This window comes from Nerophis ophidion, linkage group LG03 (assembly GCF_033978795.1).
Source record: "Nerophis ophidion isolate RoL-2023_Sa linkage group LG03, RoL_Noph_v1.0, whole genome shotgun sequence".
In the NCBI taxonomy this organism is placed as follows: Eukaryota; Metazoa; Chordata; class Actinopteri; order Syngnathiformes; family Syngnathidae; genus Nerophis; species Nerophis ophidion.
In genome coordinates this window covers 77,203,145-77,215,317 of record NC_084613.1, presented here as the reverse complement: position 1 = coordinate 77,215,317, position 12,173 = coordinate 77,203,145, and the positions used below count along the sequence as shown (strand labels likewise).

At 43.8% G+C, this 12,173-nt stretch overlaps 1 long non-coding RNA gene across 1 annotated transcript in view; it reads left to right on the top strand.

Annotated features, from left to right (window-relative positions):
- The window catches only part of LOC133550066 (uncharacterized), a 70,185-nt gene that overhangs the window by 18,257 nt on the left and 39,755 nt on the right, over positions 1 to 12,173 (top strand). The window contains exon 2 of the long non-coding RNA XR_009806228.1: positions 5,838 to 6,001. This is a non-coding gene — a long non-coding RNA (uncharacterized LOC133550066). The remainder of the gene's footprint in view (positions 1 to 5,837; positions 6,002 to 12,173) is intronic.

The window sequence follows — 12,173 nt, the reverse complement described above, 5'->3', positions numbered from 1 at the left end:
AATCTTTATATTTTGCCTTAGCCTTGAATGAATACTTGATACATGTAATCACAGCAGTATGATGATTCTATGTGTCTACATTAAAACATTCTTGTTCATACTGCATTAATATGATAATTTTAAACTTTCATGCAGAGAAGGAAACCACAACTAAGTCAATTTACCAAAACTGTATTTATTAAACAGTTATTAAACAGTGGCACAAACATTCATGTCATTTCCAAAACAGAAAGTGCAAGATTGTCAGAGACATTTTAAAACAAGCTATTAGTGCATTTTTGTGCATGATGTCACTAAGTGACAAACAAAAACAACACTGTGAAAGACTCGTGCCGTCTTGCGGGTTCCAGGGACCTCCAAGGAAAGACATGCCTTTGAGCAGGTGTAGACTTCTTTATTTTTCAATAAACAAAAAGTATTTTGCGTGTTGCTTTTCAGCCTTCCCCGTTGTCTGCGTCTGCCTCTCGATCTTTTCCGGGTTGCACGCGCTGCTGCTGGTGTTGTCGTCTCTCTGTCTCGTTCCTTCCTTGTTTGGGTTGCTCTCGCTCCGCACCATCACCAGCCCCGTTCTCTCCTCCTTCTCCCCTTTTATACAGCGAGAGGAGATACGTTAATAGTGTACAGGTGCGCGATCCACACACCTGATCTCGATTGTGGCGTCGCTCCCGGCACGCCCCGCCTCCTCGCCGATATCTCCAGCGTCCCCTGCCTCTCTGTCAAAACTTAATCGCAAATAAAAATACAGCTTCACTACTTTAGTCATATTTTTTGCGCTTAGGAAAATTCTATGAATTTAGCATCAGACTTCTTCCGTTTGCTAGAGATTGTCATTACTGCCACAAGTGGTGGTTAAGTGTATTACAAATGAGTACCACTGCGGCCCCGTAAGGAGGACCGGTACGAAACAGCTATTTTTTGTCGGTCCTCTAGGGGGCGTTGACGTCTTTATGGTTAAGGAACACTGCACTAAATGAAACAGTAAAACATCTAACATCAACGTTTATGATTCTGAAACAAATCTTCCGGTATGAAATCATTGAGGTATAAATAAGGAAATTCCAGGGTGACACGATATGTTATTAACTTTAGAAGCATTTTTAAAATTAAATATTAGCTGATGATTTCTAACTGGCAGCACGGTCGAACAGGGGTTAGTACATGTGCCTCACAGTACAAAAGGCCTGGGTTCGATCCTGGGCGCGGGGTCGTCCTGTGTGGAGTTTGCATGTCCTCCCCGTGACTGGGTGGGTTCCCTACGGGTACTCCGGCTTCATCCCACCTCCAAAAACATGCACCTGGGGATAGATTGATTGGCAACAGTAAATTGGCTCTAGTGTGTGAATGTGAGTGTGAATGTTGTTTACCTGCGATGAGGTAGCGACTTGTCCAGGGTGTACCCCGCCTTCTGCCAGATTGTAGCTGAGATAGGCTACAGCGACCCCGAAAGGGACAAGCGGCAGAAAATGGATGGATGGATTTCTAACTGTTGTACAAGTGAAAAAGATACAGCCAGACAGACACTAACTCATGTGATTGAACGAGAAGAAGAATGTGTACAATGTGAATGTGATGCAACTTTTTTGAGTTGTTACTTTGATGTTTGGTCAGAAAGTTGACAAAAGAGAAAACAAGTACCGTTATCCTTTGCTGATAGCATAAATGAGGACTTAATCGGCCCTTTGAAGGCATTTTCTGTTATGTACTGAGAAGGGAAGGAGGCGACAATGAGGGCAGAACAAGGTTTATTTAAACCTTTGATGATTACGTGGCGTGTGTATGCTACTCTAAGTGAATAATTGTGGACTATGTGTAATATTAATATTGTAAATGTTACCAGGGGTTGTTGTCTGTGAGTGTTGGTTGAATCCTTCGTCGACTCAAGAGGGGCAAGGCGAAGAGGCAGTTCGTGGACAGACAAGAGGTCGAGAGCAGGAGCGAGGCAACGTAGTCTGGGTGCGAGCAAAGAGATTGTGGAAGGCAGTCAGGAATGGATGGATGGATGTCGAGTGACAAGTCACGATCATGGAAGACAGGGGAGTCACTGTGGAAGATACAAGAGACATAAACCAGGGAGACAGAGAGAGAGAGAGAGAGCAGAACAAAGGTGAGTAAAGCACGGGGAAAGGGAATGCCAGACGTGATGCTTACTGGAAGGTTAGCAACGTTCTGGCAAGGGTTCTTCGGGTTTGCTGGTCTTTATGCCGCTCCCCCTCATCAAGGCCAGGTGCGCTGATCAGTGATTGTCTGCAGGCGTGTTGCTGTGCGGGCGCGTTGCGCTCTGCTCGAGCAGGGGCATGTCTGAGCGCACTGCCAGCGGTGGGGCAAGCAGCTCCAGCTGCAGAGGAAACATGGGTTCGACTCCGCGTCATGACATGTTCCCTACCAATTACCAAATTGAACTGCATTTAGACCTTCCACTTCAATCATCAATTTTGATATTTAAAATTAGCACAGGTTTTCTGAAACATTTTTGGGTTTCCAAGTTAATAACAGTCTCAACATTTTGAGGTACAGATACTTTGCCAACGAAGTGCTGAGGCCTAATACTATTTACCAAACTCTTGTGGTCCAAGGCACAGTCGGCCTTGGCAGCAAATAAACAAGTTGAGCCACCTGTTTTAGCTCGGACCAAAACATCCTGTACCTTCTTTAAGCACAGTTTTCCTTTTAATTAAGTATCAGCCAAACCCAAGCCACCAAACTGCACTCAATAAAAGAGGCGATGGGTCATACTTTAGTCTAAGGAGCCTTTCTTTTAGCTTGAAGTGTATTTTGTTAGTAATCCAAGAGCATCCCAGAATAAGTCAAGATGAGGATACAGAAAGAGAAGGTTCATTTTTCTGGTTTGGGTTTTTGGTAGCTGACTCCTGGCAGGGGAATACAGACTTGAAATGAACTGCAGAAGGGACAGACTCGGAGTGGCAAAACATGTGAGCCGGCCTTGTCAGGTTGGCTCGAGTCACGTGGCCCTCGCCAGTCTGTGACACGGCATGAATGTTTTTGAATTTGGGCGACCAACTTGTTTCAACACCGGTCGTCTCTGACCGGTCCGTTTACATTTGTCAGAATAAACATGTGGGGGAAAAAAAACCCCTTTGCAGGCTAAAATCAGCTGTTTTTGGTGGACGGACGACAGCAGCGGCCAAGTGCAAATTATAACTGCAAATACAAAAATACAACCGAAGCGCGGAAAAATGCGATGCCAGTTAAGGGGATGCCCACAGACAGGCCAACAGCAAATAAGAATATACAACAAGTGTCAAATCCTATTAACGTCCTTAAACAGTGGAGCCTGGTCTATAAACGGTAACTGATTACTTTTACTATAGCAGTGTTTCCACCAAGCGGTACTCCTCGGTTTGGTCAGTATTTTAGGTGTCATTGTGTATAGATGCCAATAGCTTTTTAAAGGGGAACTGCCCTTTTTCTGGAATTTTGCCCATTGCTATCAATCAATTTGATGTCATCTAGGTCTGCTAGGACTGAGGTAAGGTTTCTTCTTGACCTTTGAGGTGTTATTGTGAAGCCCAAATTCTGCTCCCGCCCAGTAAGGGCTTGTCTGAGTGTGTAGTTCACAGCTAAGACAAAGAGAAATGTTTCCTGTGAGAGTGTCCTCACAGCACACCTGTCTGGATGACAAACTCCTTCGTGATTCCATCTGGTGTATTGACCTTGGCTCTCGTATTCTTGTGCAAGACCTTTATGGCCAGGAGTAGGCTAGGGAGGTCGTCATAAGCCTTGAGAATTTTCACCATAGTTTCTCTGTCAATTGAGTCAAAAGCTGTTTTGAAATCTGTGAGGTTGTACTTCTTTATCAATCAATCAATCAATGTTTACTTATATAGCCCTAAATCACTAGTGTCTCAGAGGGCTGCACAAACCACCACGATATCCTCGGTAGGCCCACATAAGGGCAAGGAAAACTCACACCCAGTGGGACATCGGTGACAATAATGACCCAGTGGGACGTCTGTGACAATGATGACTATGAGAACCTTGGAGAGGAGGAAAGCAATGGATGTCGAGCGGGTCTAACATGATACTGTGAAAGTTCAATCCACAATGGATCCAACACAGTCGCGAGAGTTCAGTCCAAAGCGGATCCAACACAGCAGCGAGAGTCCCGTTCACAGCGGAGCCAGCAGGAAACCATCCCAAGCGGAGGCGGATCAGCAGCGCAGAGATGTCCCCAGCCGATACACAGGCAAGCAGTACATGGCCACCGGATCGGACCGGACACCCTCCACAAGGGAGAGTGGGACATAGAAGAAAAAGAAAAGAAACGGCAGATCAACTGGTCTAAAAAGGGAGTCTATTTAAAGGCTAGAGTATACAAAAGAGTTTTAAGGTGAGACTTAAATGCTTCTACTGAGGTGGCATCTCGAACTGTTACCGGGAGGGCATTCCAGAGTACTGGAGCCCGAACGGAAAACGCTCTATAGCCCGCAGACTTTTTTTGGGCTTTGGGAATCACTAATAAGCCGGAGTCCTTTGAACGCAGATTTCTTGCTGGGACATATGGTACAATACAATCGGCAAGATAGGATGGAGCTAGACCGTGTAGTATTTTATACGTAAGTAGTATTACCTTAAAGTCACATCTTAAGTGCACAGGAAGCCAGTGCAGGTGAGCCAGTACAGGCGTAATATGATCAAACTTTCTTGTTCTTGTCAAAAGTCTAGCAGCCGCATTTTGTACCAACTGTAATCTTTTAATGCTAGACATGGGGAGACCCGAAAATAATACGTTACAGTAGTCGAGGCGAGACGTAACAAACGCATGGATAATGATCTCAGCGTCTTTAGTGGACAAAATGGAGCGAATTTTAGCGATATTACGGCGATGAAAGAAGGCCGTTTTAGTAACGCTTTTAATGTGTGCCTCAAAGGAGGGAGTTGGGTCGAAGATAACACCCAGATTCTTTACCGTGTCGCCTTTACCATCTCGATAATCCTCCTTAAAGCCAATATGGGATACAGTGGTCCCTTCTTTTCCGAAACCGTTTTGGTTGTCCTTCAGATAAAGATCAATAGCAACTTGATACCGGTTTAGGGTTGCTGTGACAGGTCAGGCTAATACGACAATAGTTTTCCAGCTTAGACAGATGTCCAGACTTCAGCATCGGGATGATGCTGAAGAAGGACCATATATCAGGCTTGATGTTTTCCATCAGACCAAGGTTGCAGATCTCCAAAACAATGTCATCAAGGTCACTTCTGCAGGGAAGTTTTCTGGCCCAGTGACATGTTCCTAGAAACGCTACAAATTCAAGCATCAAGGTGAAATTTTGGACAGCACACTTCTAATACACTATTGTGGGACCTGTTTGAACTTGTTGAAAAACAATATGATATGGGACTTTTAAGAAAAATGTTGTAAATGTTTCATCTGCGGCTTCATGGTGGAAGAGGGGTTAGTGCGTCTGCCTCACAATACGAAGTTCCTGCAGTCCTGGGTTCAAATCCAAGCTCGGGATCTTTCTGTGTGGAGTTTGCATGTTCTCCCCGTGAATGCGTGGGTTCCCTCCGGGTACTCCGGCTTCCTCCCACCTCCAAAGACATGCACCTGGGAATAGGTTGATTGGCAACACTAAATTGGCCCTAGTGTGTGAATGTTGTCTGTCTGTCTGTGTTGGCCCTGCGATGAGGTGGCGACTTGTCCAGGGTGTACCCCGCCTTCCGCCCGATTGTAGCTGAGATAGGCGCCAGCGCCCCCCGCGACCCCGTAAGGGACAAGCGGTAGGAAATGGATGGATGGATGTTTCATCTGCATGTTCATGATCCAGGACATTCTTCATGTTCAGCTGTAATAATAAACACTCCCTGGTGGTCTTCAGGTTTCATGTTGCACAAGGCCAGGAGGACAGAGACCTTGCCGAGGACCTTCTCATCCAGGGCCAAGCGGCACCGGCGACACAAAAGCTAGCGGCGAGTCATTGTGCTCTGTAATTTGGGTGCAGTGACCACGACATCGGACCTGTAGAAGCATGGCGTTCCACATGTAAGACTTTCCCTCTTCAAAACATAATAACAGTAATATCGTTTCTCTTGCCTTCAATTGACTCCACAATGAGTAAAGCCCATTGGCGGCTTATTGGGCGACTATTTTAGGTCGCTGACCTTCTTTTGTCTGTAATCTTTTATAATTCCTGGATCAAATCCCCCCCCCCAAATATGTGTCCCGGACACATATTTGTCTTGATGTGAAGATTTCTGTAAGACCTCTGTAAGATATTCAGGAGTTTCCACAGACTTTTCCCCCCACTTCTCTCCCCTTCTTGTTGCTATTTGTAGTTGTGGATTTCAAAACAGAATCTCCAAATGTGGAAGTCTGAGGTGATGTGGTCAAGGAAGTGTCTAATACAATTTGCTTTGTGGCTGATGCCAGCCAGCCACGTTGAGTCACACTTTGGACCTGGTCTGCAGTCACTTTAAATAGCAGCACGTTTTTACAGACGTGGTTTCATGTCTTTTTAGTGCCGTTATTTGTCATGTACACAATACTGTGTTCTCGAGGGGCACATTTTAACAAGCATTCTTTCACCATAGGTGCATGGAGCCTCAGGGTTAGAAAAGTGAAGAGACTTAAAGATGTAGTCTCTGCCATTGGCCAGCAGGTGGCGGCCGGGACGAGAAACTGGAGTGATTAGTTTAAAGCCCATGGGGAAACTCCCACTGTTGTCTGCAAATGCCCCTACAATGGCCTTAAAAAAAAAAAAAAGAAATCATTAGAATATTTAAAGGCATGCTTAAAGTTGCTGCTTACCTGCATTCAAATATGGATCCAATCTAAGCCTGGGCCAACACCAAATTTGATGGACGATATATTTACCTGATTGATTGATTGATTGATTGATTAAATCTTTTATTAGTAGATTGGACAGTACAGTACATATTCCGTACAATTGATTACTAAATGGTAACACCCGAATAAGTTTTTCAACTTGTTTAAAGGCCTACTGAAACCCACTACTACCGACCACGCAGTCTGATAGTTTATATATCAATGATGAAATATTAACATTGCAACACATGCCAACACGGCCGGGTTAGTTTTCTAAATTGCAACTTAAAATTCCGAGCGAAGTATCCGGTTGAAAACGTTGCGGTATGATGACGCGTATGATTACGTGTGCGCGTGACGTCACGGATTGTAGCGGACATTTTGATCCAGCACCGATCACAGCTATAAGTGGTCTGCTTTAATCGCATAATTACACAGTATTCTGGACATCTGTGTTGCTGAATCTTTTGCAATTTGTTCAATTAATAATGGAGACGTCAAAGAAGAAAGATGTAGGTGGGAAGCGGTGTATTGCGGCCGCCTTTAGCAACACAGACACAGCCGGTGTTTCCTTATTTACATTCGGCTCTTACAGTAGACATGAACGGAGAGTTTGCGTTGTTCCTCCTGCAGCTGTGGACTCTCTTGCCTCCTCCCACCAGCCGCCACCGACCGTCGGATGCTTACACCGTGGAGGAAAAAAAACAAGAAATCTCAGCCCGGCTGCCTTACTTCGTCGGGAAACGTGGCATCCCTCGGAGACATTGGCGGTCACCACACCCGCGGCCACACCCCTCCGAATTTCAGGTACGCGTACGACCATATAATCTCACTAAAACAATAGTAGCACAATAAGCAGATAAGGGATTTTCCAAAATTATCCTAGTAAATGTGTCTAACATCTGAATCGCTCCCACTGCTCTCGTCTTTTTTTTATTTTTGCTAGTCTTTCACGCTCACTATCCTCATCCACAAATCTTTAATCCTCGCTCAAATTAATGAGGAAATTCTCGCTTTCTCGGTCTGAATCGCTCTCGCTGCTGGTGGCCATAATTGTAAACAATGTGCGGATGTGATGAGCTCTACAACCAGTGACGTCACGCGCACATCGTCTGCTACTTCCGGTACAGGCAAGGCTTTTCTATGAGCAACCAATAGTTGCGAACTTTATCGTGGATGTTCTCTACTAAATCCTTTCAGCAAAAATATGGCAATATCGCGAAATGATCAAGTATGACACATAGAATGGACCTGCTATCCCTGTTTAAATAAGAAAATCTCATTTCAGTAGGCCTTTAAAGGTGCTGCTTACCTGCATTCAAATATGGATCCAATCTAGACCTGGGCCGACACCAAATTTGATGGACAATATATTTACCTGATTGATTGATTGATTAAGTCTTTTATTAGTAGATTGGACAGTTCAGTACATATTTCGTACAAGTGACCACTAAATGGTAACACCCGAATAAGTTTTTCTACTTGTTTAAGTCGGGGTCCACGTAAATCAATCAATCAATCAATCAATCAATCAATCAATGTTTGTTTATATAGCCCTAAATCACTAGTGTCTCAAAGGGCTGCACAAACCACAACACAAACCACTACGACATCCTCGGTAGGCCCACATAAGGGCAAGGAAAACTCACACCCAGTGGGACGTCGGTGACAATGAGGAGACCATGAGAACCTGGGAGAGGTTCTCATTTAGACTCAACATGTTGAGTCTAAATAAAATAAAGCAAATGTGAGCAAAACCTAAAAGAGTTAAGCTTTTAGCAAAGGCAACGATCATAAATGAATGATCTATTGTTTTATTTTGATAAAGACGGGGTAAACTGCGCGTGCAACAGCAAGGGCAGGTAACAAAAACAGCAGTCGACAGAAAGTGAAATCATGAAATGCAACCTTACCAGAGTAAAAAGATGCATATTTATCCGAGAGAGTCTAGATACCAATTCCCCTTGACCTAGTCACACACAAAAAAGTTGTAGACCTCCATGCTTTTCCAGGTTTTTATCGGTTTTGTTGTGGAAAATGGCTTCTGGTGAGCACGATAGTTCGATATGTTTGGGAACTGCACCGGCAAATAACCCTCTATCACTCGACAAATCATTTTTATTGATAAAGTTCAAGGATCTCTTCCATGGCATAGTTTGATCTTTTTGCTAATATCTGCTTCTCGCAGAAAGATATAGGCCAGGTGTATCAAAGGTGCGGCCCGCCATCACGTTTCCTCCGGCCCACAAGATGAGGTTGCTGAGAACAAAAATGAGCTGACATTTTTGAATGAAAGAAACTACTGTTTCCAAATGTGTCCACTAGATGTCGCCAGAGCAATTATTTGTACCCCCTACCACACGCATGACTTCAGAGGGGGCGGAGCTGTGTTTGGATAAAGGCAACACTTCTGAAGCCAAATGGGACACATGAGCTCCATAAAAGTGACATTTTCTGAGAGAGGACATGTGGGTCAACGTTTTCACCGAAACACATGACAGTGGCATAAAAGATGTGGCCGTAAGGACAGGTTGTTCACCAAAGAAAAAGCTAATTTTCAGGGATTTTACGCTCTAGTAAATCAGAGTTTGAGCCATCCGCTTTCATGGGGGAAGGCCGGGGCGATTTTGCGCGCCATACATTGGAGGTCAAAACTTCTACTTTTACTTTAGCCAGGGTTAAAGTAGACAAATGTGTGAACAAAATGAGACGTTAAAGGGAAACATTATCACCAGACCTATGTAAGCGTCAATATATACCTTGACGGTGCAGAAAAAAGACCATATATTTTTTTAACCGATTTCCGAACTCTAAATGGGGGAATTTTGGCGAATTAAACGCCTTTCTGTTTATCGCGCTGAAGGCGATGACGAGGTAACACACCCGCCATTTTCATTTTCAACACATTACAAACACCGGGTCTCAGCTCTGTTATTTTCCGTTTATTTGACTATTTTTTGGAACCTTGGAGACATCATGCCTCGACGGTGTGTTGTCGGAGGGTGTAAGAACACTAACAGGGAGGGATTCAAGTTGCACCACTGGCCCAAAGGTGCCAAAGTGTCTGCCGCCAGACCCCCATTGAATGTGCCGGAGTGTCTCCACATTGTACCGGCGATGCTAAGGCAGACATGGCACAGAGATGTATGGATAACCTGCAGATGCATTTGCAACGATAGTCAACGAAATCACAAAGGTGAGTTTTGTTGATGTTGACTGCCAGCTAATCGATGCTAACATGCTACGCTAATCGATGCTAACATGCTATTTACCGGCGGTGCTAAAGCAGACATGGCACAGAGATGTATGGATAACGTGTAGATGCATTTGCAACTATATTACGTTTCCTTCCACCCACATTTAATGCGAAAAAAAACACTTACCAATCGACGGATTTAAGTTGCTCCAGTGTCAAAAGATGCGAAAGTCCTGATCGTTTGGTCCGCACATTTTACCGGCGATGCTAACGCAGCTATTCGGCCATGCTATGGCTATGAATAGCGTCAATAGCTATTTGCTCAATAGCTTCAGTTTCTTCTTCAATACTTTCATACTCCAACCATCCGTTTCAATACAAGCGTAATCTGTTAAATCGCTTAAGTCGCTGAAATCCGAGTTTGAATCCGAGCTAATGTCGCTATATCTTGCTGTGGTATTCCCATTGTTTACATTGGCAGCACTGTGTGACGTCACAGGGAAATGGATAGTGGTTTCGCAGAGAGCGAAAAAAAAGGCACTTTAAAGCTTTATTTAGGGATATTCCGAGACCGGTAAAATTTTGAAAAAAACTTCAAAAAATACAACAAGCCACTGCGAACTGATTTTTATTGTTTTTAACCCTTTTGAAATTGTGATAATGTTCCCCTTTAAGCACCGATCTACGTGAAAGTAGGGCTGAGCTACATGAGGAGGTAATCTCAAAGTTCGGCTGGAAATATTTGCCATCATAAAGTGCGTACCCATTCAATCGGCCCATTTTTTGGTTTATTTGTGAATACCGTCGCCATGGTAATTTGAAACATTCCCAATTTAAAATATCCCCATCGGCGCGAAATAGACTTTTCCGAAGGTATAACATATGTGGGGGTTCGTTGACCAGTTTGTCCTGTATTAGACAAAATATGTTTTTATTTTGTTCGTAAACAGCGTAGCCAGGGTAACACGAAATGTTCCCAATTTATAGATATCCGCCATCTGCGTGAACGAGACCTTTCCGGCGGCATAAAAGTACTTCTGATTCTGATTGTAAAAACATATATATATATTTCTTTACTTTGACGTTATTCCTTCAAAATAACAACTTTTCCCCTCTTAATAATAAAAGGTTTTACTACTTACGTATAAAATAATACACGGTCTAGCTCCATCCTATCTGGCCGATTGTATTGTACCATATGTCCCGGCAAGAAATCTGTGTTCAAAGGACTCCGGCTTATTAGTGATTCCCAAAGCCCAAAAAAAGTCTGCGGGCTATAGAGCTTTTTAATTTCGGGCTCCAGTACTCTGGAATGCCCTCCCGGTAACAGTTCGAGATGCCACCTCAGTAGAAGCATTTAAGTCTCACCTTAAAACTCATTTGTATACTCTAGCCTTTAAATAGACTCCCTTTTTAGACCAGTTGATCTGCCGTTTCTTTTCTTTTTCTTCTATGTCCCACTCTCCTTTGTGGAGGGGGTCCGGTCCGATCCGGTGGCCATGTACTGCTTGCCTGTGTATCGGCTGGGGACATCCCTGCGCTGCTGATCCGCCTCCGCTTGGGATGGTTTCCTGCTGGCTCCGCTGTGAACGGGACTCTCGCTGCTGTGTTGGATCCGATTTGGACTGGACTCTCGCGACTGTGTTGGATCCATTATGGATGGAACTTTCACAGTATCATGTTAGACCCGCTCGACATCCATTGCTTTCCTCCTCTCCAAGGTTCTCATAGTCATCATTGTCACCGACGTCCCACTGGGTCATTATTGTCACCGATGTCCCACTGGGTGTGAGTTTTCCTTGCCCTTATGTGGGCCTACCGAGGATGTCGTAGTGGTTTGTGCAGCCCTTTGAGACACTAGTGATTTAGGGCTATATAAGTAAACATTGATTGATTGATTGAATATATAATATAGAGTATAACAGTATACTTTAAAATGATGACTTTTATTTAGTAAAATTACAATTATATTATTATTACCTGAATAATTAGGACTACTCTAAGACTACAAATTTCTAAATGGTATATACGTAGTGCTTTTTACTTTAATATATTTATCGTATTGTCCACAATAAGTTACTTTAGGCCTGGTATTATCAGAACTGTGTACACGTTCTACAATGAACTGGGGTTGTAGGATCACACTTTACATTTAAAAAAAACTAACATTTCACTTTCACTCAGTGTCGTCGT